Source organism: Dromaius novaehollandiae, chromosome 5, assembly GCF_036370855.1.
Source record: "Dromaius novaehollandiae isolate bDroNov1 chromosome 5, bDroNov1.hap1, whole genome shotgun sequence".
Classification (NCBI taxonomy): domain Eukaryota; kingdom Metazoa; phylum Chordata; class Aves; order Casuariiformes; family Dromaiidae; genus Dromaius; species Dromaius novaehollandiae.
Genome location: NC_088102.1, coordinates 23,552,021 through 23,576,915, shown reverse-complemented (window position 1 = coordinate 23,576,915; position 24,895 = coordinate 23,552,021). Strand labels below are relative to the sequence as shown.

Genomic DNA, 24,895 nt, shown 5'->3' with positions numbered 1-24,895 from the left:
GACACAAGAACTGCAGCAACTCAGGTCCTGCTTGTTGAGTTGAAGACTGTTTTCTAAAGATTAGATTTAAATGAGTTTGATGAAGCTAAAACTTTGCTTCTTCATACTTCAAAGATGTCTGACATTTGAAGCAGGGTGGGTGATATGGATAAAGGAAAATTCAGTGTGTTTCTTCTAAAACAGGCAGAACAACTCCAATACCTACATTGTAACTCACAAAGCCTTGTATTGTATGCAAAACATTTTTGGAAAAAATGGCTTCAGAAAGATGAATCAGCAGACATGTTTCATCTTTGGATAATATAGCGTTCTCTTGTTAACAGTTATAATATACACAATTTGTTGTGTTGTGCTCTGAAGACTCTACTCTGTGCCATTGTCCCGATCCAATATCGGGAGGGTTTCGTTACGATCCCAAGGACGAGATTAAGACGCTAAAACCGGTCAAATGTCGTACAACCTTTTACCTTTATTTTCCACGAAGTGGGGAGAAAAGGCGTGTGTGTGTGGGGGGGGGGGGGGGGGGTGGAAGGCGAAGGAGAGGCGAAGGGAAAAAGGGAACAAGGGTAAGGGGAAAAGATAGAGAAAAGTTGGAAAAGGAGAGAGGAAGCTAGCTACCACCACTCCGAGGCCGATGAAGTTCCGCTGATTCCGCTCGAATCACAGCTCAAGCTGGGGGGCCTCCGATGAGGGACGAGGAGCGAGGGACGAGAGAGGGAGTGAGAAAGAGGGTAAGTTTTCCCACCCCTCACGTGGTAGTTCAGACCAATAGTAATATTTGGGTCTGGGGTCTCCTGCTCCTTATTGGGTCTCATCACTGTCCCTAGGTAGGCCGTTTACTCTTGCCGTTTCTGCTGACAGGTGTGTCTCCATTCTTAGGTCCAGCCATTAGCTCTCAAGGTCCTGACAAAGAAGGTGATAACTCCAGCAATTAGCACTGTTAATGCAAATTGCTGGTAACGCCCTTATCATTCCCGCCTGCAGCAGCTCTGGGCCCTTTCTCACTGTACTAGGGAGTGCGGCCTAAGGCTTCAGCAAATTTAGCCACTCATGCCAAGCAGGTAGTGCAGGCTTGGTGTGCCCCGGGTGGTCGCAGGGAGACCATCTCAGGGGTCGCAGCAGCCCAGTCCTGTTTCTGCCAGGGACAGATGGCTTGTTCGGGGTTGTGGCCTGCCTGCACCCCATGCACCAAGAAATGTTTAAGGCAAAAAATTCATTCATCAGTCCGCCACAGCCATTAAAACCCACCAGGTGTTAATGCTGGGAATGTTTTTATGAAGCACCGAGGTATTTGAGTGAGAGCACTGGTCTGTCTGAAGAATGCATTTTCTGTTACAGACAACAGTACTGAGATTGCAATATCTGAAATATCAACCTCATACTGAAATTCTCTAGTGTCTGCACTTAAAAGGTGAAAATTGGTAAAGGAATTGTCTCTTCACTTTGTAATGATTTTAGTGTTTATATAAACCTTTCTGTGTTTCTGCAATGTGTTCTCTATTGTTGCAGATGATTTCTATGTCTAAAGATAAAACTATTTTTCTTTAAGCAGCAGTGAGCTTTTATGAGGGAATTTGGTGATGATAATCATGCAGAAGCATGACGGGATGTGTTGAAATATGTTTTGAAATCGCCCAGACTGTCAAGAACTCTCCCTCTATATAGTATGTAGTGTGTGTGTGTGTTTATATATATATATATATGTAGTATTTGTAGTGTACACAGTATATATATTTAGAGTATAGTGTATATATAGCATCTATGTAGTATATATCTTTTTTTTTAACAAATAGCATCACCATTAATTTCTTTGGTATTAAATGAACAAAATATGCTTTTAGAATGTCTTCAGAAGACAACCCTTCTTTTCGTAAGGTAGGAGAAATATGTAGTGATTACTTCAGGCAACAGAGAAATTTTTGTACTCTAGGCTGAAATACGGTACTTACCATTCCTGTATAAGGATTTCATGATGTTTTTAGAACACAGAATAGTGAGAACGGGGTTGGTGGAAAAGGAGGAAGTCACTAGGAGTCAAAAGTGGTTTGAAATCAGAAGCTGTCATGTACATATCAGAATTTGTCTCTGAAATTGATTCAGGTAAGTGGAGTCCATTTTCATATGTAGTCAAAAATTTTCTTCTCTATACCAGTGCTAGAATCTTCATACACGATAACATAAGTAGACATTGATAAAGTTATTGAAAAATGTGTTTCTGCTCTTAAATTCCCTATTTTAATCTGTGAATAGTGATTGGCACATTCCTGATTAGGAGACAAAACAAATATAGTATATCCTTTGGCAAATGCTTCCCAATTAATGAACAGAATCTGATCTTTCCTTTTTTCACTGGCCGTGTGTACCAGCTGCATATGGTCTCCTACACAGCTGTCAGTCTCAAAGTCTGGCTGTAGAAGGACAAAAGTGGTTGTTCTCCACTGATGTAGACTGTGACAAAATTAATACCATATGCATGAAATTGAAGGAATTTATAATGCAGTTACTGCTAAAGGCACCATTTCCAATGAATCTGATGATAGCTGTTTTAAACAGCTGTCCCAGGAGTAAGTTTTCCAAATTGCTGGCTTGGTTGCTAAATACTTTCATCCTTCTAGGTTGTGAAATACCCAACAATGCTTGCGAGTAGATCAGCAAACTTCAGAGGCACGTGTAGCTTTACATTGTTTGAAAAGAGGGAAGTGGCTATAAACTGCAGTTGACATTGGCCAGCTGCAGGGTTCCTCATTTAAACAGAAGGTGTCTTTAATGTAGGGCAGTTTCATTTTCACTGTTTTTCTGCTCTGGGCTCTCAGGTTGGGTTGTCCTACTAGAACCGTGATTCCGCCCATCATTCATGTGTTCGCTACTTGTCAACCAAAATTACCTTTACAAGTAGGCTAGTCAAAAATTGGGTGGCCAGGATGTCATTGCTGTAATTGAGCAGCAACCTCTGTAGAAACTCCATGGGACTGTTGAAAATATGGCTGGAGCACCTGAAATGATCACCCAAGCTGACATCCTGCTGGCTGGAAAAGGAGCTATTATTGCTTCTCCACCAAAGTCAGCTCTTGCTTCTCTCTTTGCTTCGCTCTGCTCTTCTGGAGACCTGTGCTTCATTTGACGCTTAAGCTCCAGAGGACACACTACCAGAGGAAACTTTCCAGATGACTTTCCTGCTTGACAGACTTGATCAGGAGCACTTCAGGAAATGCAGAATGACTCATCTTTAATTGCTGATGAGTTGAAAATAGCCTTGTCACACAAATGTATCTTTCTGTTGTTCCAAAAAGAGATTTGGAAAGAAGTGGGTTCACTTACACCCTTTCATCTGTAGGTGTGATGCATTTCTATCAAAATTTCTTCCAGGATTTTGGAGAGCCAAAGATTTAACTGTACTGGAAAATCCCAGAAGAAAGGTGTTAAGAAAAAACATGAGCAGTGGGAATTTATTTTCCAGCTACGTATGAAAGTGTCAGCACTGGGAAATTTGATTCAGCTGTTGAGTTTAGCAAACCCTGGAAGTCCCTCGGCTAGTTTTTCTTTCTTTCATGAAGGACCTTGAAACTATTAGACGTTACCAGCTTTTTCAGGCTCCTTGCGTGTGGTATGAGAAAGATAACATGCCATACATTATTTCCAGTCTGGAGGGTGATGGAAACCTGTGGAAACGGGAGAGGGTATGCATCGCCATAACCAGTGTAGAAAAAGATGGGATAAAGGTGAGTCCCAGGACTGGAACTTCTTTTATGGCTATTATATTCATGTCAGCTTTGTAATACTGAAAAGAAACAGTAACATGAAATAGATACATTAATTATTCCCTTTCAGGCAGTTGGAGAATTTGAAAGTTGAATATAAGATCAAGTAAAGGCTTTAACTTCAGTATCAATGATACAGAATACTTGGAAATTTGAGCTCAGCTTTGTATTTTAAAACTTGACTCCTCCCCCTTTCAGTCTCACAAACATGTAGTCTTAGATATTAAGCAAAAACAATTCAGAAGTAGATTGATAATCAGTATCCTTTATCGATAAAATAAGAAATGACAGATCTTAAGTAATCTTAAGCTTCTTAACTCGGCAATGCTAGTGAGTTTGGAGCAAAGTTAAACTGGACTCTGGGGTTTGTAGTGTCCATCTGCCTTTGGAAATGGGCTCAAAGCAGAGTTGGACATGAGGCATGTAGCAGTATAGAACAGTTGATTGCTGCCATATGAGCTTGCTTGAGAACGGTGTCTTTAGTTGTGAGGAGAAGAGGAGATGAAGACAAACATCTCTGGGTAGTGAAGAGAGATGACAGAGACTTCAGGGAATACAACAAAGAAAATGTTAAGGGTTGGGGAGATTTATTCAGTCATTTCAAAACCAGTGTAGTCCTAAAAAGTCAGATTTGGTCCCATTTGGGAAAAGCCTCATAAGGGTCTTAGTTCAGTTTTTGAGGATTGATTTATCTTCACATCCCCATCTTGATCAAAAATCTTGATTGAACAGAAGCTAACTTCCTTTTAACTTCAGTGAGGTCAGTATTTTCCTTATGATTATCAAATTTTATGCAAATGCTAGTTTTCAGGTTCAGAAGCTAGAGCTCTTCTCTAGTTGTGAGCGAACACTAAAATAGCCACAGTTAAAAGAAGAAGTATCCAACTTCAGTGAAGAGATCAGCTGTCCTCTTTCACAAAGACACATTTTTCCTGCCTGCCACTAGAATCTCTCAGTCCTCCTCAGACTACATCATCTGAAAATACATTCATCTTTCCAGACCATTTAGGCCATTGCCTGCCTAATGGAACATATAATATGAAATTGCTACCTGGTGGTTGAGATATGGGACTGTTCCCAAAGGTATAATTATATAGACTGCTTTTTAATATTCCAGCAGTACTGGTTATAGAGGTGTATCCCTGCCTCTGAAATTTAGGTAATGTTACAGCTTGCAGAAATCAGTGACATTATTTCCTTTGCATTTTCCCTAATTGCTGACCTCAGAAAGTCTATTTCAGTCATGAATTAACCATATGTATGAGCTTAAGGTTTGGAGTTCTGGATCGAAGTGTGGGTGAAGGAGCAGAGGACAAAAAGAGTAATAATGAACAGTAATGTGTTTAGTTGGAAAGAGGTAGTGTCAAGTAAAGTGCTGCAGTATGAAGTTGGTTTTAGATGAGACACGTTGCTGATCTAAGAAAGGGATTAAAACAACCTTTTAGTGGAGTCTGCAGATGTTGTCAAATTTACATACACTGGAAGCTGCATGAAGGACTGGGAAATAATAAGAAAGCATCTGTACCTCATGCTTTACATAATTTGGATACTAACTTTTGTTTTTTAAATGCACAGAGAATTAAAATAAACCTAGATATTGTCAGTCAAAGTCCTTTATATTCTTTGGGAGACTACAAAAGCAAGGAAGAAAAAACCCAAGTGTTGGAGGGAAAAGAGATTGAGATGACACATAGACCATGTCCATCTCCTTCAGTTGTCTGTGCTGAACTACAAAAGCAAAATTTTACTAGGCAGCTAAGATGGCTAGGTATGAAGTCACTAGGCATAAAGATGGCAGGTAAATTTAAAGGGAGCAGTACACGCAGAGAGACCATCATCTTTACCGATACATACCTCACCAGCATAAGAGTGGAAAAATGCAGAGTTATTCTGTAAAAAGACAAAGGAGCTGATGCAGAGTAGGCAAAAATCAGAAACAGAAGCATTCCCTGAGAGATACAAATTCTTGGCAAGCTGTAACGTCAAAAAATATGGCTCGTAAGAAGTCGCATCTGAGATCTCTGTGTAATGTGATGGCTGATTTGGAGGCACTCATGCTGAGCCATCTTGGCAAGGAGCAGAGGGGATGAAGGACCAGATATATGTGTTTTAGGTTTTGTTGAAGCACTTCTGTGAGGACTTCAGTTGGTTTTAAGTGGTGCACTGGCTATTCGCATGCAGACGAACTGTGGGGTACATTATGTAGGGGTGATTGCAATAGAATGCTGTGTTTCTTTTTTGGGATCCAGATGTGATCAAATGTGAAAAAATCTAAAAATAGAAGAGGAATGGTTGAGGACAGGGATGCTTTGGGGCTTTTAAGCATGCGAGCAAAACTGAGTTTTGCCTCCCAGAAGGATGAGGGGTTGAAACAAGGTTGTGGCTGAACTACGCCTAACATTGGGAGAAGACGGAGGAAAATAAATGAAACAGATGTGCTGGGAAGACAGCTGTGGAGAGTCAGGTTCACTTCCTGTGAGGGGTTGTTGGGGGTTTGTATTGACTGCTGCTCTGAAACTACTATTCCTGTGTCCTTAGATTTTCCTAACTTGTGGTGGGAGCAGCAGTCAGCCTGGGCAAAATGAGTAGAATGGCTATTTGATCTTTTGGCCACTTCCTGGCTACTCTGGGTAAAAAGTTTACTTTGCCTAGTTCTTAGGTAAGGCCTTAATTAAGTTGTATACGCTGACTTTTAAAGAAAGATTAGAGTCTTGAGGCAAGGCTGTGAAAGAAGCTGACTCCCCTGAATAAATGATAACCCTTCTGGAGCTTTCTCCATGCCAACAGTAGACATGAAATATCTTCCCAGAACTAAGCAGCGTCTTTACCACATCAGATTCTTTAACAGGCTCTCTTCTTTTCAGTACTCTGTGTAATAAATTGTCTCCAACCCTTCTATGTTACTGCTTTTTCTAACCTTCTCATCCTTTCCATTTCTATTTCTTCTTGAAATTGCTATGTTAGGGAGCATCCTTAGAGATTACATTTGTGTAGTGCTGATGATACAGTGGCAGTGTTTAGAAAACAGCTAATGGCAATAAGAATCATTCCTGTAGCAAATATCTGAGACTGCAAATGCCAGCAAGGAGCATAAGAAAAGGCTTTGAATTATCTAATGAAGTGGATCTTATGTGGAATAATAAGACCATGAAAACTCAGAAAAGAAAGATGAGAATGAATAGCACTGAGAGGAAAAAAACTCACATTGTTACCAACAGTAATGTCTGTTAGGCTCTGGCATAGCCTCCTGAGGAATTGCTCAAGTCACTTTAAAGTGGACTGAACACAGCCCTGAAGAATACACTGTAAGAAGAGTTTTGTACTAGTCTCCAGGGAGATGGACTAAGTGTAATCTAACAGGCCATTTTTATCTCTTCCTTATGTGTCTCTAGGAGTTCTAGCCATGCGCTTCATTACTTCAGGAGCTGAGTTCACATAGAGTTATCAGCTATCAGCATTTCTTCTGCCAATCTGCAGATTTAAGCACTGTGTTCTCAAGTATGCTTCCTCTTTTCTGGGGAAGAGAAGTGCAGGGAAGCGGGGTGGTGGGAAGCTGCTTAGCTTAAGGCTCATGGTTAATATGCTGTGCAGACAGGCAAATCAATCGGCCCCTGCCCAGGCATCTTAATCAGGAGCATGTGGTTCGCTGCAGTGGTTAAGTGCTACCGTGCTGCTGATGGCATCTTCTTTAGAGACACTATTGATTGCTCTTCTCTCTCTTCTGAGGATAGGTTCCAACTGTGTAGACAGCATCAGGGAGAGAGCTGGTGGAGAAGTGGCCTCTTACAGCTCTACAGGATTTGGATCGACTGCTTAATTTCCCCAGGGGCAGGCAAGCTGTCATTCTAATTCAGCAGACTAGTGTGGGAAAGAGGAAGGAGATGACTGTTTGAAAGGTCCATTGATTATCTGAATAAGCCTAGTGTATGGCCAAAGATGATGCAGTGCAAGAACCATGCAAAGTGAGGAAAGGGAGCATGTGTTTGAGAAATCTCTTTTGAGGGAAAACCACTTTCAGAATGAAATGGAATAGAGCAGCATATTGCAGGGTGACCTTTCTTCTGTGTGGAAGAGAATCTCAGAGCTGGGTGGCATCAGGGTGGGGATATAATAATCCTTTGGCAATGCTAAAATACCAGATTGTTTTAAAAAAAGTAGAAAGCAAGCAAGCGAGCATATGATATTCAGTGTGGGAGTATCTTTTGGTGATTGCGTGTTTGTAAGACTATATGTGCAAACATCTGCTTATGTGTACTCCATTAATAGAGTCTTGTGATTTTTAAAATGCATGTGTGTTATGAAAAAGTGTGTGATACAATGTAGTCAGAGTATATTTTCTAGGAAAGAGAACGTGCAATGTGACCAACCATGCCATTGTGTTCTTATGAGAAATTTCTTTAGGCAGTAGGTAAAACTTCAAAACTATAATTCTTTTCTTCCCCCTAGAAAAAGAAAAAAAAAGAAAAAGAAAAAGAATTCTGGTTTAAAACATAACATGCTGACAGCAACTGAAGTCTCTCTAATGGCCTGTCTAGTCTGGACTATCCAGTGTGTCTTCCACGTGAGTATCTATACTGGGATGTTCTGGGAACAGGTATGTGAAGTCTCCTCGAAGTCTCCTCTGCCATGTTTCATTCTACCTCACGAACAAAGTATGGGATAGTGAGGTTTGGAGCAGCTTTGTAGTTGCTGTTTTGAAGAGACTGATAGTGTCTTCAAAATGTACCTACTTAAATAATGCACCAGTGGCCATCTCTGTGCAGACTTAGAGCTGACCTTTTCTTGACAAACACATTGCTGCACTGAGACTTACCTTGTATTAACGTAGAACTCTCTCCCTAGCTTGTTTAGTTGTGAAATACTTGTTATTTTAATTTGATAGCTACTGAGAGAATTAGCCAGATATAGCTTTCCTAGGAAGGAGAATTTTACCAAAGACAAATATTGAAAAATGCAGCTGGTTCTGCATCAACTCTGTCATTGGTCCCTTGCACCCTCCCCCCCCACCGAAAAAGCAGCATGAAGTGTCGTATTATGCGAAAAGTGGATATTTGCATTAGAGGGTGAGATTTTAGCTGAAGAACGGGTGTAGTAAGTCATGTGAATTATCAAGATTTAAGAGAAGCAGGAAGGCTAGCCAGAAAATATTCAAGCAAGTAGAACACTGGTCATCTCTTAACCAAATAGATTTAGGTCGAGTTGAAGATATCAGGAAATATGTTTATATAAACTACAGATAATTCTAAAAACAACTAAATTATACTATAGACTAAAACACTTCCTCAAAGGTACTGCTGATATGCACTGATCCAAAGAGCAGCAGTGTGTTAGCTGCAGATGTGTGTATGAATATGTATGTGTAAGGGGAAGAGAATGCTATTTGCTTTGCATTTATTGATTTCTTAGGTCTTGCTTCTTCCTCCGCAACTGTAAATCAACTGCCAGCTCTGTGTTTCATCTCTGGGACCCTAGTGCCAGAGAGACCTTGCATTTTGTGGTATACCTTTGGCGTTTGGCTCATCGGGTTGTGGATTTCTCTCTTGCTGTCTTTGTAATGGCAGGCATACAGGCGATGCATGCCTGTGGGAGCTCACTGCTAATGCCAGTAATGAGAAGTATGAAAAACAGCGTAGTACTGAGACTGACCTACCTAAATAATGACTTTTTGGTGAAGCTGTCGTCATTCTTTATGTGTCTACAGAACACTGGAGAGGCTGGACGGGAGAACTGCCTTATGAGAACTGCCACTTCTTTGCCTTTAAATAAACTGGGGTCAGATGGGACACAAATCCAAACAGCAGATCTTTAGATAATCATGATGCTGACAATGATACTGGTAGAATAAAAAAGTAGGGGAAGCCCTTGCTCCTGCATGGTAGCGTGTAAGAAATTAGAATTGCTTAGTAGAGGTCAAGAGTGGTAAAATATTCATTTGTGCAAGAGTCTTACAGTACATAATGAGAGAAGACAGAGTTGATGATTTTTCTTAAGCTTCTTTTGTTTTCTAGGTGAAAAATAGTCTTATAGCCATTCGTTTAACTCAGCAACTTTACAACATGCATCTCTTTTTCCTGAAGCCATGTCTGAACATATATCTCTGATTCAACCTCAGCCACAACGCCAGATTGCAGCATAACTACATTGCTCAGAATAAAGAAGCACAGTTAGCTGCAGCAACAAAGTAAAACCAAGCCAGACAACAGCGTGTGGATATATATGCAAATGAATACTGTCCAATTATGCTATGCTGTTACTAAAGCATACTATTATCAAGTGCTGATAAGTTTAAAGAATATATTTTTCTTGGGTTTATGTCTAAACCTTGCTGACAAGATGTGTAGAGTAGAGTTGGAGAAGTCAAACATTCTCTGAAATTAGAGATGGAAAAGCCCACGATAGCAGTTCTCCATCTTTGCTGTACTGTGGCCTATGTTATAGCCAAATAATCCTTTTGGACTCCCTTATCTGGTTGCGCAGGAAAGGAAGTCGTCCATCACCCTGGGTTTGACTGGGAACTCAGTGGTCTTGGTAGCAGGGTTGGAGGCTTCGGCAGGGCTTCCTGTCAGTGTATGCCTTTGTGTGGGGCTTCACTGTCCCGTGAGGTGGGGCTGCTGCTCCGTCAGTCAGTCTCAGTTACCACGTACTGGTGGAGGGCTAACCACAAATCATACCACAAAATGGGGGTGGGTAGAGCCTAGAGAAATGCTGCAGGTGAATTTCTAGGAGGATTTAATTAGACCATTAAAGCCCAGTAATTTGTGTTAGATTAAGTATTTTAGCATTCAGAGGCTAAACAGCTGCAACGCTTGGAAAATAAATGTTTTATTGAAAGTTTTTATGCAAGCACAGACTGTAATGTATCATAACATTTCAATCATCTTAAGACTATAAAAATTTTAGTTACAGCTCTAGTTACAGCTGCTGGTCTTGCCAGCAAGGCCCAAAGACTGAACGAGAACTTAAGGGTGGCACTTGGCTGACATAGTACTGCTCACTCCTTCGCAGCGTGCTCTTCCAGAGCAGCACATTTATTCCCTGAGTGTCAGTAATTGCAGGGTAGGGATACTGTTATGCTGCTTTTGAGTTGGCCTGGGTTGCTGGGCTCTAGAAGGGTGAGAACATGAGATCTAGGAATTTACCTGTTTCTTGCACAGGGGAGATAGATAGCTTTTTTGGAGAGCATATAGAGGTCAAGCACAATCTGATGTTTTATTCATTCATGTATCCAGGGAGAAAAAAAGTGGTAGGTGTTCGGCTATACAAATTAGGGGGCCATAGGGTGATATCTCTGCCATGACCTTCTCTTGCATGCTCTGGAAGACAAGCTAGACCCCTTGAATCTGAATCTTTGCAAAGCTGTGAGGATAAGCTAAGTGTGTTTGTGCAGTGTGCTGAAAAAGAATAAATCTAGGCATTCTTATCTCATTGTTCTTAACCAAGGAAATCTGGGACAAAGCTATCTATCTCTGTAGTACAATATTCCTCAGTCAGTTCTGACCTCATTTTGTTTTTTTCTGAGCTCCAGGAACTCAATTACACAGCTGGATTTGGCCCTTATTTGCCTAAAGCTGACAGGAAGATGAACATCTGATGAAGACTGAATCAGTTTAAATGCATAGTAAAAAATAGATTCTTTCTGTGGACAAGGTGGAAATAGCGAGCCCTGCTGCAGAACGTCTTTGTACGCCAAGAAGTTTGCAGTGCGTTTCAATGTGATCTCCCATTCCCCCTCATTATCTTCCACTTATTAACCCTGATCTAACTGTTATTGATAGCGCCATTATTCTGCTTGGGATAGCAATGATGGTCTCACTGACCTTGCCCTGGGTGATCAGAAACTCATTTAATCCTCAGCATACTCATCATGAAAGTACACTGAAGGAAAAGTATATTCAGCTCAAAAAGCAGGCATGTGTTTTTGTAAGGATTTCTTCTGCCATGACTTATTATCTCAAGAGATGCATTGTACTCCACTAAATATGTTGAAAATTTGCCTAAATGTCTCTTTAGTCTTAGGGATCAAGGCTGTAATAAGAACAAGAGAATAAGAATTGCTAATGCTTGATACTGCATACCATGTGCTCTTAATTTGGGAAAACGGCCAGGAAAGGAGGAGACAAGAGGAAAAACTAAGAGTGTAAGATTTTACTTGCCTGTGTGATTCTCTCTTTCTAGGCTCTCTGCCTCCTTGGCAGTATCGTTAGCTGCTTTCCGAACAGTCACTGTCACAGAGAATCAAATTTCACCTCCTAGCCACAAAGTTTGTTTAATTGATTTATTGGCAGAATGGCAGCACTTCTGTTTTATAAGGAGTCATATAATGACAGAGATCACACAGTATCAGAACTAGATCCTGAGCACTTCCTGTACATGGAAAATAATTGCTGCTCTTAGAAAAAAATGCATGAGTATTGTGGCTGTGTAGCCTTCCCTGAAGACTGGAATTTCATAGTACTCTTGCTTACTAATATGTGTCACTGAGGCTTAGACCTTTACATGTGATTTTGGGATGCTGAGGCTAAAATAAACATTTCTGTAAATTTATATTGGTTTACTTATGCTTATACAGATATATTTATTTCTTGTAAAGTTATCATGTATCTTTTTGTAAAGCGAATGGATTAAAAATTTCACTGGGCAGTTAAAGTAGTCAGCTTGTTGACTAGTCACCAGTTTTAATTTCCAATTTCTGTGCACTTACATGTAGCTCTACTGCTTGCATCACCTGTACTATGCAGGAATATTTAATTGCTTTAAAATAAGATCATTGATGGGATTAAAACGGATGTGCGTTCCATGTGCTTATGCAGATATGCATATGAGTGTTTCAGTTTTGGAAGAATACTATTTTGAAAGTTTAGACTTATGATCAAACTTGACTTTTTAATCTTAACAGAAATAATACTCTGTGTGCTTGCTACCAAGAGACAAGAATGCTGAGGTTTTCTATAAGCAGAGGCTAAATTGCCTATGGAATTTTGAAAAAAAACAGTGCACATTCTTTGTTCAGGTGATAGTTCTTGTCTTCACTTCTCATGTCAGCAGAAAACTTATTAAAAGCAAATCATGCTGTTTAATAAATATAGAATGCAAGGGGGTGCACATTTGCATTTGGTGAAACTTGCAGGAGTTCAATTTTCCAAAAAGGGTGTCCAAACAGTCAATCCAAAATATATGCCTGTGTCATACTGAAAACCTCTAATGCTCATTCCAGCTGGGTAAGGACATTCCTGGTTGACACAAGGTGGATCAGCATTGGAAATAATCTTGTGGGGCCTATGATAGGATGTAGTAAAGGAAGTACTGTTTGGTGGATTTCTGATTTTTGGGCGGTTTGTTTTGTTTTGTTTTTCAGTTTTTTCATCTTCAGGTTCATGCCATTGGCTCGTGATGCTCTATTTTTTTCTTACTCACTTTGCTGCATCTTTGTTAGTATCTAATTTGTAACAGATTAGAGCTACTGAATAGCTGAAGGTAGAAAAGTCAAAATGTTTTCTTCTCATCGTGAAAAATTTTTTTTTTTGCAGCCTTTTTTTCAGGGATTCCTGTGTTAGAGATGGATCTGAGACAGAAGTAGCTAGATTTAGGTGAAATCATGTTTATATAGACAAAATGTAACAAATAGGCACAGCTTAATGGGTGCTGTCCTTGTTTGTTCTGGGGCTAACAAATAGGCACAGCTTAATGGGTGCTGTCCTTGTTTGTTCTGGGGCTAAATTTGTCCTTGAACATCCTGGTAATGAGTAAGCAAAGAAATGATGGTTATCTCCCAGGTGGGGTGAAATAAATTCAAACATAAATAATAGGTTTGCCCTGTGAAAACACTGAAAAGACCTAAAAATGGTTTCCTCTAGGTGTTAGGTTGAGCAGTCAAGAACGTCACTGTAGGGAAGAACATAAATGCAAGGAGAAGAAATCTGAACGTAGACATTTTTATACAAGAGAAATTGGTGAAACAGTTAATCCAGGATCCCATCTTCTTCTGCTTACCTTGCATTTCTTTCCTTCTTCATGAATGAAATGTAGATTATGGGATGCTAAATCACATCTGGACTTCTCATATCTGACTTTTCAAAAGATTTTGCGGGGAAAATTTTGCATTTTTATCCCATGGCCTTTGCTGTTAAGTGTAGCCTAAAATATTGTGAAGCCTTTTTTCTCTGCAGTATCGTGGCATTTATGTTCCAATCTTGCATGAATCCCACAAAGATTCTGGAAAATTTTGGAGTTGCCAAAGAGATTTTTTTATCTTTGGTGGATAAAGGGTTTTCAGGAAATGGACACATTTCTGAAACAGTTTATTACTGTTTCTGTGACAAAGCTAGTTTCTTTTCTGGAGAACTTGATGTTCTCTAATAATGTTTGCGTGAGGTGATTGTAAGATTAACACATCAGTTTGGAGAGTCAGAGTCCCTAGACTGGGTGTCCCCCTGTTCTAAGTCTGATCTGTCTCAGCTTCCAACTGCCCATAAAGTTATCTCTGAAAGTTTTATGAACAGCATTGTGTTGTGGCTACCACATGTCAATGTCCTAATTGACTTTTATGCACTTGAATGAAAGCAGAGCTGGAATAATGAGGTCGGGGTTGGGGGGAGTATGGCCATGTATCAGGTCTCCTGACTGTGCTGCTAGGAAAATCTTGAAGTGATGAGAGTGAGGCTTTAATTTGTGAAAGGCACTGTGAACCCGCTATCCTCTTGTTAGCTTGCTGTTACCTCTCCGATTACTACCTCCGGGAAGGAGGTGGAAGTTTTGAACTTTGAAGTGGTTTATTAATTATTCATTTCTTCATTGTCTAAAACAAGGTAGTATGAATTTCAGTAACTAGGTCCAGAATTCATTATCTTCCAGCTGATGTTTGCAATAAAAGTAAAGTTGAATATTACTGTCACCTTTCTTTTACCTCGCTCTTCTTGATCTTCTTCTTCCCTGGTCTCTAAAGGCTGTGCAGAACTGTAGTGCCCACTTAATTTTCTAGTCTCCTCACTATTCACCCTCCATGTTGTGTTTATTCAATTATGTTGACAGCCTATTAAATTAAGCTCAAGGTCCAACTGCTGACCTTTAAGAGACTTATAGACCATGGCCCTCCCTAGCTAATCAAACTGACTTTTTTTCCTTGCTGTGTTCATTGTCATGATCTGTTGAGTAAGCTTTCACCACATTCAAGCTACTAGCCAGTGGCATTATATATTCTTTCGTTAGGTAGAATCACTTGTCAGTCTCAACCATCAGCCTTACCATCAGACCTGAAGGCTTCTTTCTTGGCTGAATGTTTGAAACACTCTTTTTATGTTAGGGCTCCATCTAATATATATGAGCACCTGATGATACTGCTAGGGATGCGATATAAACTAATAAGAATGCCTGTCTATCAAGATGCACATGAATCACCCATAACTCATTCATTCTGCATTTTGTTGCATCCCATCTCTCGTCCCTAACCTCTGTGTTCTGTATGTACATAATTGTTCTTCAGTATTTTTCATACTTGGACAACTTCCTCATTAGAAATATGTGGGAGGCAGGAAGCCCTTTACAGTGGTTCATGACCCTTGAGTTGAGAAGCCACTTTGTGTATGTACAAAGGATCTTCTGACTTGGGCCTGAAAGTTGGTTGTCTAGAAAGTTCCTGCCACTCTTCTGATGACATAAAAGTCTGAATTCTCAGTGTATTGTTTTGGGCTTTCTTCTCTATAAGATTAGTGTAAATTAGGATGGATTCTTGATGTCAGTGAAAGACCACTAACACAACTGTTATGAATGAATAGACTCAATCCTATTGGCTGAATCTCCCACTGAAGTTAGCAGAAATGTTACCTTTAAGAGGACTGCAGAGTTTGCCTTATACAAACAGTTTGGTTCTTAGTATATCGCACTTACAGGCTCTGACAAGACAAAATAAGGGTGACTACAAAGACAAAATCTGCACCTAAACACATCTTAATCTTTGAAGTTGTTTAAAATCTAAGCACGAGTGAGGAACTGGATTTGAATCTAAAATGTGCTGTCTCTAAACAGACTATATAAATTATTAAGCTAAAGGAGTGCTGAGATGGATCTTCTCCTGCTTTGACTGACCTTCATAATAATTACCAAAGGAACTGATTGTATTGTAGCTCTTTCCAAGGATGAAGATGTACACCACCTCTCTCCACCAAATTTGGAATATGTCTATGGTGAATTTGTGGAACTGTTTTGAGTGCCATGGGATCTTTTTATGATTGCCAAAATTGTTTTATTTACGCTGATGAAACTCGGTTAGAATCAGATTTCAGCAATTCTGGTTTGACCATTTAAGGGTATGATCCTAGAAGCTGAGAGGAGAAAAGAAAGGAAAATAGTGGAAAAAAAAAAATTCTCAAAGAAAATGAGAGTCACCTGTAACTAGTGAAAATGGTTCATTTTGAAATATATTGACATATTTGTTTCTTCAGCTTTTTAGTGAGTCCTCAAATGTCCCTGAACTCCTCATCTTTTTCCTTATCCCAGCGGTAACTAACTGTGGTAGCCCAAAGGTTTTAAGCTGTTTAATTTGTTAATATTTTTCTAAATAAAGTTTTGTTATCTTTCAGGAACCCTGGATTTTTCTGACACTAAATATCATCTGACATCCACCAATGTAAGTAGAGGGAAAAGGAGCGGAATCTAAAATGTCAAAACACATCACTGAAAGATTACAAAGGTAATGGAGAATGAACACATGGAAGTGCCCTCATCAGATGTATTGTGGTGCATGTGGTCCATTGAAACCCACTTACTGTGAACCACCTTCAGTGTATCTGAACAGTGCAGAGAATCTCAGCATGAGAGCCTTGAAGAGGATGGGAAAATGTCAGTAAAACTGGGGCCCTCAGAACTTTCAAGTTGCTAAATATGTCTCTGCTAAGCATGTGAGAGCTGCAGTTTTTCAAAGACTTATTGGCTAAATCAGAACAAGTTTTCATGCAGTCCACTGAGGCCAAATTTCTGATTGCAAAAGAAACCCGCAGCTTCCCTGCTGAACTTCATTGTCAGATTCAAGGCATGAAGGCAATAATACATTTCAGAGAAAAAAAAGCCTCAAGAATATCTTAATACAGCAAAAATATTTTCCCAGAGATATATTCTCAGAAACAGCTGAGTGGCTTTGGCCAGCTTCTTTTCCTTTGTTAGGCAGTAGTAATGGTGGTCATCCTGGCGGATACTCGGCATGAAAAACTTCAGTTCAAACTGTGCAAGTGGCATAGCATTATAATCAGGAAAGCCACTTCTAAGATTGCCAGACAAGTTTCATTATTATGATAGGCAGCACTGTCAACTTGGCTTGTAATTAATCCAGTTTATATAGTGCTGCCTGCTGTTTCAAGAAAGAAAGGTAGATGTTCATTTGTTCACAGAAGGGCCATGCATCATTTTTCCTGCTCAGGCCTTACTCAGTGAGGACAGCTGGAGTTTTGCCTGAATAAGGATTGCATTATCAAGTCTACAGCATAGAAGTAGGAGGTGGCCCTTTTCAAGGAAAGCTTGAGAAGCTGTGGAATTGCCATCAAATCATTTAAGTGCTCTGTCACCTTGAAACTCCGTATTAAATCTTCCATAAGTTGAGAATTTCATTAAGAGACAAAGGGGTCATGTCTTCTTCATTGAGTTTTTAGGAGGAACGTTGCTACAGCAACCAAACATAGTGCTGGGGATAGAGGATATTCATAGATTTTTTTTTGACCAGGAAGGATCATTCAGTCTAGCCTTGTGTGTAACATAGACCAGGTAGACTCCCACAGTTTTTGTTGTATTGAATCTAGCATCTTGTGTTGGACTAAAGTTTATCTTCTCAAAAAGCATTCATTAAGAAATTGGCCATCTGCTACTACCATTATTTCTTGTTCTGTCTTTTTTACAAAATTGAAAGTCTTACAGTGGAAAATACCATCTTTCTATAGGAATCTATATTAAACAGTCATATTACTCTCATTCTTCTGGTGATAAAAGTGCTTTTTCTGTTTAGTTTCATGAAAACTCTTACTGAAAATGTTTGTTTTCCGCAGTCCTCTACTTATTTTTATAATTTTTCTCTATGTCCTTTACATCTTAAGGAAACCTATCTTCAGCTTTTTTCACATTATTGTAGAACAAGGACCAAGTATTGTTGAATAAAAAAGGAAATGGTACCAACATTGTTTAGGGAAAGCAAGAAGGAAAAAAACCACTAAAATTACACATCCTAAAGAGTAGCTGGAAGTGCAGTTCAGATGTCTTCTGTGTAATAGCAAACTGCTAGGACAAAGCATTTTGAGAGCCTTGCGCTTGAAGATACCAAGTGTGATTTACAGATACTATCAAGTAGGCTTTGCAGCACTGTGTTGATGGAGATAGAGTACTGTCCTCTTTCTGCAGATGAGAAAAGAGACAAAGACTAAGTGACATGGGGAAGTCAACATAAATCAGAGAAAGAATTGAACCCAGAAGCCCCAAAACCCAGTTTCTTGGGTTCCCTAGTTGGTGTCCAATAAGAATTGTCCTGCCATGGGTTTGACAAATACCACATGACATTTTCTCTTGGAAGAATATGTTGCTGTGTGTTAAATATAGAATTATCATGCCAGTTCTGAGATCTTCTCGTATAAGTGAGAAGAGATGCAAAAGTGCTACCATTCTATTCATAATTTCAAGTTTAAATCCTATTACTTTTCTTAGCACAAGTCTGTTCTTGGGTATAGGTATAATTGATCATTAATGCAGGACACTGCTGTTGGACAGAAAGGCATTTCATCTCATGTTAGCTTCTTTATTTCAAAGAGATAAAATACTTGAAGTAAGATGAAAATGAAGTGTTTAAAAATCCCACACTGTGAATTGCTGATCATTGCCATACTTTCTCCCTTTCCAAGGGTGAAGGATATTATTTATTTTTAAGAACGTTCAAAGATTTCAGCTGTGATTAAATAGCCACCTTGTGCTTTGAAAGGAAACCTAGGACGGCTGATGTTTCGTCACGTCTGAAAGGTACCGAGGTGCCAAGGCAAAAGACCAGTAAATTAGAGGTTATGCACACAGCAGGAAGCTGGGTAGGAGAGCAAGAGTGGTGATGAGAAAATGATGTTTTAAAAACTATCCAGATCGACTGAGTTGTTGATACTGCATTGACAGCATGTAGCTTCAGTGATCTGATCAGGCACAGTGGGGATATGCGCATGTCACAGAGAATTTATTCCAGTACATAAGAGCTCTTCGGCAGTTATGAAATAAATGTTGAACAGGTTTTAGTGGAATTAAGTGTATTTTAATAATAGATTCTTACTGTAAGATTCCCCAAAGCATTCCATATGCTGACAAATCCATGCAAGGTACATAGTCCAGTTTATTATTTGCATTTTGGAGATGAAGAAATGAAAGTACAGGGTGAGTGAAACTCTCCACCCCAAATCATAAGGAAATGTCTAGGACAGAATCTAAGTTCTTATCCTATCCTTCTTTTCCCAGAATATACTAGAGAAATGGAATTGTTTCCTCTCTCCAAGGAACAACAGCTGAGCCATTCTAAATATAAGCCAAAAAAAGGAAGTATGAATTGATTCCCAGTGGATTAACGTGCAGTGAGAACAGAAATCCTGCTTGGTGTAGTTACCAGGAGTTACCAGAGACTTTAATCTTTCACTCTAATCTGTATGTGTTCAAATCAACTTAGACTTGAAAAGAGCAAAATACTGAGCTATGAACAGCTAGGTTTAAGCTGATTTCAAAAGAAAACTACAAATTGTGAGAGGAAATTTTAAGGGCCTTTGCAAACCCTATGGCAAAAAATTCCGTATTTGTGTATTTTGAAAGCCAGACAAGTCCAATGGCCTTGAGTTAACCATTATTACTCCAGTGGCTTTGTGGACAGGATTGGTGTGGTAGAGTGAGGGGGGCTTACTTTCAGTGGGAGCCTTGTTCTGGAGAGTGTTTTTGTAAGTACAGTTACTCTGCAAGTTGTTAGGTATTTGGCAAGGACCTCCAATCTGAAAGAAATCCCACTCTGTAGCGCTCTCTTTAGTTCAAAGCTTAGTTCAAAGTATTTGCTCGGCTTGGTTGTCACAGTGGTTTTAGTAAGTAGTTGAGTTACAGCATGGATCTAAACAAAAGAACTGGTACAAGTCAGTGGTGGTTTTCGTGTTGCAAATTTTCCTATTAAAAAAAATGTAATTGAAGCAAATTTTTCATACATAAGTACCAATTGCTGAGAGATACTGACTTTTTGTGGCAAGAAATATAAAAATGAAGAGTTTCATTCACCAGATTTGATTTTAGTCAAAAAATACTTGTCAGTTTGTTTCACTGCAAGATGCTGATTCATTTCCTTGGTTTAAACAACTAAAAGACCCCCACACAACACAACAAAAGTCTGCAAATAAAACCATGTTCTACCTCTAAATGTCACTGTGAAGTTACAGGTTTCACTTACTTTTCTATTTAAAACTAGTCAGGCCAATTTTGTTATTTCTGAATTGAGCAGTCTATGTTTTCAGTGGTATTAAAATTCAATTTTCTGAACAGTTTGCATAGCCAGTATTCAGCCAGATGGTATGCAAAAGCCAATGCTCTGCATCTAATTCTACTGTATCGAAAGCGTTGATGATCTTAGAGAAAGGGAGCTCAGGTAATGGGGTTGTGTGTTCAGCTCATTCCTAAACTTCTCGTGCAGCTTTGGACAAATCATCTTCATTTCTTGTTCTTCTGCTTCCTAAACACAGAAGGGAAATAAATGCTTCCCTCCCTCAAGCAACTGTTGAGAGGCTCGGATGGAAAGTACTAGAGAAGGACAAAGCCTTGGGTAATAATATTAGCCTCGTTAATCTAGGTCAGCCTGTTTGTTCCTCAGAGACTGTCGCAGAACTGAATTGCGTCTGTTCTGCTATTTGTATTTTCCCAGTGTTCTCCATCCCGTCTCCAAATTGAACAATTTTAGCTGTGGCTAAAGGGTTTAAAACTCTTGATTTGTGGCAATAACGCCTACAAAGATGCATTATGGGCACTGAAGTGATTATCTCAAAAAGGCCGAAAAAGGCAACCTAACTGGCAACACATTGCAGTGCTGGCACCTTGTCCTAAAACCTGCTTTCTTGACTCACTGCTTGATCCTGGAGAGCTTTGTGCATCTCTAAGGGCCATTCAAGCATTTAATGGAGCTCTTTAGCTTGAAAGAGCATTGTTTTCTCCTGTCTTTCTATGCTCCTTTTGCTGAAAGGAATTCCCTTGTGCTGTGACTCTGCTCAGTGAGGTGGGGTCAGTCCCTTCTTGCTCCCCTGAGTAGCTTTCCTGCCCCTCCCCTCCAGGTGGAAAAGATACCCAAGAAAGCAAAACTGCAGCTTGTACTTTTTATTTATCTCCAAGCAAAACACTAAGAAATGGAAAGTTCAGCTAGTCATTACACATACTAAGATGCTGTTGTAAAGCTTTGTCTGACAAAGCTTGGAGGGGCTGAGAGAATTTTAGCAGTCTGTACGTTTTTTTTCTTCATATTATTCCTAGGGGTTTGGACCTTGTACTAGATTATACCTTCAGGCACACTCTAATATAAAAGTAACCAATCATTTTGTTTTTAATAGACTGTTAAAACTCAGAATTACAGCACCTGAGCATGGAGAATAAGATTGTTCAGAAGATCTTGGGGAATGGATGGTTTAGAATTAAAGCTGAGTCAGAGTGCAAATAACACATTGGTAAAAAACATGGCAATAATGTATTTAAATGAAGCATAAGCCGTTTCATTGAAAAATGTAAAATTAAAGCATTAATTATTGAAGATCCACATATAAATTTACTTTTTTCAGACTTTTGAAAAAAGAAATCTTTATGGACAGCATGATTAAGCTATGAGCTTAATCCTGTTGAGGGAAGAAAAACAAGCAAGTCTCTAATAAGAAAGCAGGCGCTTTCTCATTTAACTCTTTCCACTTTAGAGTCCCAATTAAGTAAGGAAAGGATAAGCTCTACTTTTCTGGGGCTTGAGGTTGCAGTCTATCTGGGTATAAAAGTCCCAATGGCAAAGTCCCGTAGAGTTTTTTTTTTTTTTTTCCCTGTTCAAGGATATGATTGTTTTTTTCCACTGAATTTCAGCTTTTGGAAGTTAATTTAACATATATAAATAGTGATCACTGTTATTTTTTCACTAGTTAGCTTCTGAACAGCACAAGTCTCTGAGTCCTGGCGACATCAAACTCTCAGTTCCTGTCATGATACAAAGAACTCTTTTGGTCTTCCAATCTGTTTGTTTTTAGACTTTGAAGACTCAGCCCTGATCCTTTTGAAATTGACTTAACCCTGTTCTCACTTACAGCTTACTTTAAGTTTGAGGAAATACCTTACGAAATATGTAAAGGTAACTGCTTGCATATTTCTTTTTTTAGACTTGAGTCTTATTTCTTTAAAAGACTACTGGCTGTCACAGTGTGTATTCAGTAACAGTTCCATTAACATAGGGACAAGGTTAGAATACAGTTTCAGCCTGTGTCTTCTAGCCAAGGAAGTTCAGAACATTCCCCAGTTCTCTCTTTTTGTTCTCTCCTCTGCTGTTGTCCAAAGCATTAGCTTTTGCTCTAAATAGGAGCAAGATATCCTCTCGAAAACAGATGGAAAACATTTATGGAGGTGTAATTACTGTGTAATAAATACTGTTTGACTCTTATGTCATTGCTGAATAGCATTAATAGATATAACTGAGACAAATGGTTATTTAATTTTTGACATGTACATTTTTTCTTCCGTTAGGAATACTTTTTTAATTTGAAAGATATGTGCCGATGCAGATATGCCAATAGTAGTGTTTTTGCATTTGCCTTTGCATCAATATTGTAATTTTCCTCCTAGGCTAAAATTAAATTTATATTTAAGACACTAAGCCAATGATGTAGTTGGATGATGGGCCAATTTTTTCCATAATACAACTTTTACAAAGTCCATGATGTTACGTGGGGGATAAATTTGGTGAATAAAGCCAGACCTTTCTCTCATATAAATCAGCCTGCCACTTCCAGTAGCAAATAAAAAGAAGATTTTGTAAAATATCATTTATGGAAATAATCAGGGAGATAATATGGAGGAAAAAAGATCTCTCTTAATATGGGATTAGAAGTCTTTTAAAACATAACGTGAACCCATTACGGGCTTGAAATATCTGATGAAGATACCTGTCAGCTGTTAGTTGTCTCATATACAGGTTTCTGACAGCCAGCTCTGTCTGGTTAAACCCTTATCAAAAAGCCAATGGGAGCCTCCACAGTTCCTCTCAGTTTAAACTAATTGATTTTCACATTTGGATCTAATTGCAGTCCATAAAACACATAGATAACATGGAAACTTTAGTCTAGGGGCCAGTTTTGGCTTTAAAGAAACAAATGAAACAAATGGGGGCTTCCACTTACTGCATAGGCTCTGAGGCAACGATTTTTCCATTCTGCTTGCTGTTAGTCACTAATCTCTACTGACTGCTTAGCACTTCAAGAGTGCTGCAATGTTTACTAACAGTGTTTCAGTCCACCTATAATAAACATGGTTTGAGCTTAAACCCTGTAGCCTAGGAGACCTCATCTGACTTTGGAAATCTGAAAGCCCCCATTTAATTCGGTAGCTTTGACTTGTCTTAAATTTGTAACGAGAGCTGGGCTATGTTGCTGACTGTGATTCATGTTCTGCCAGATGGGTAGAAGCCATCATTTGCCAAGAGAAGCACAGTGTGTATGATCATGAAATACAGAAAAACAGTCCAAGCTTTTGACTGAAACAGACAGGTCTGTATCTGAGAGTTATGCACCCTTCTCCCTTTAGGCTATCTGTTTAGATCCATATCATTTGCATTTGAGCATTATCAAGAAAGTGTTTAGATTGACCTAAGAGATTATTCCATTTATTGGCTTGAAATGGTATCTCCAAGTAGGCATCAGTGCATTCTTGGGGGCCAGGAAAGAGATATTGCTATGCTGCATTTGGCTGATGATGCTTGTTCTACAGTACACAGAGGCTTTTGCTTTCTAGGGTTGTTAATCCAAGGAACTAAATCATTCCCAGGTAAAAAGATAGAAAAGGACATCTTTGGCATTGTCTTTACAGTAGCCGAGACTTCGCCTGGCAAATGAGACTGAAACTCGCTGTTGCGCAATGTATTTTTACAGAACTGTGCCAAGTAGTTTAGATAACAAACCTGGCTCAGATTTGTGCCTCTTTGTAAGGTCTATCTGTTCTACACTGCTTGTTCAGCAGCTGCCTTCCTTCATAACCAGGTTTTGGCAAAGAAATTGTATTAAGTTATTATACAATAAAAATACTTAGCAAAAAACAAATAAAAACAGTCTTTTTTCGTTTGTGTTTAGTGGATCAAAATCAGATCATGAGGAGGGAGTCTGTTCCTCCAAGCAACGAGGCCTTTTAGTAACTTAGAAGACAGTCTTGGATATATCTATCTATACAGTCTCTCCCTTGTGGAACTTTGCATGAAAGTATTTGTCATTTCATTTCACACAATTATACATCAATGAAATGCAAAAATGCCAACAGTTGTTCCGTATTTTTTTGGCACTGCAGCTGATTCACAGTGCTTCTTTCCTACAATGTCATTATTAGGAGGAAAGAAGTGTAAAAAATAAAGTAGACATTCAGAATTCTGATGAGATGTTGAATTTTCAAAGTTTGCTTATAAAAAGCTATGTAAAGTGAGCACAGCTTATAGCAACACTGAATTCCAAACACATATTGTGCATTTTTTCCCTTTTGTCTTTCCCCAGTTCTACTGGGGCTCATCCAGCATAATGCATATTAGAGATTTCCAAAAACATTGTGTGGACAATCACTTTTGGAACAGACAACCAAGCTTCCTCCTTCTCTGGACTCCTGAAGAGCCAGGAGGCTGCAAATTGACATTGCATTTATGCATTATCTGTCACATTGGAACAAGTACCATCCTAAACGCTTTCCTTTCTGCTTCCCTTTGCTCTTCATCAGGAAAACACAAATGCAGTATGAACAACAGTATCACTTATTTATGTGGCACATATGGGAAATGCTTAGATAGGATGCAGTATCCAAGGATGATGGACATACAGGTTCCAGCCCCCTCATTTCTTTATTGCCTTTTTAGTCACGATGGTTTTTTTTTTCTAAATGCCAGACTAGATTTCTCTCCT

At 39.2% G+C, this 24,895-nt stretch overlaps 1 long non-coding RNA gene across 1 annotated transcript in view; it reads left to right on the top strand.

Moving 5' to 3' along the window:
* Nucleotides 1–24,895, top strand: part of LOC112989905 (uncharacterized) — a 308,655-nt gene that overhangs the window by 144,640 nt on the left and 139,120 nt on the right. Inside the window, exons 8-9 of the long non-coding RNA XR_010389352.1 lie at nucleotides 8,205–8,319; nucleotides 16,334–16,443. This is a non-coding gene — a long non-coding RNA (uncharacterized LOC112989905). The remainder of the gene's footprint in view (nucleotides 1–8,204; nucleotides 8,320–16,333; nucleotides 16,444–24,895) is intronic.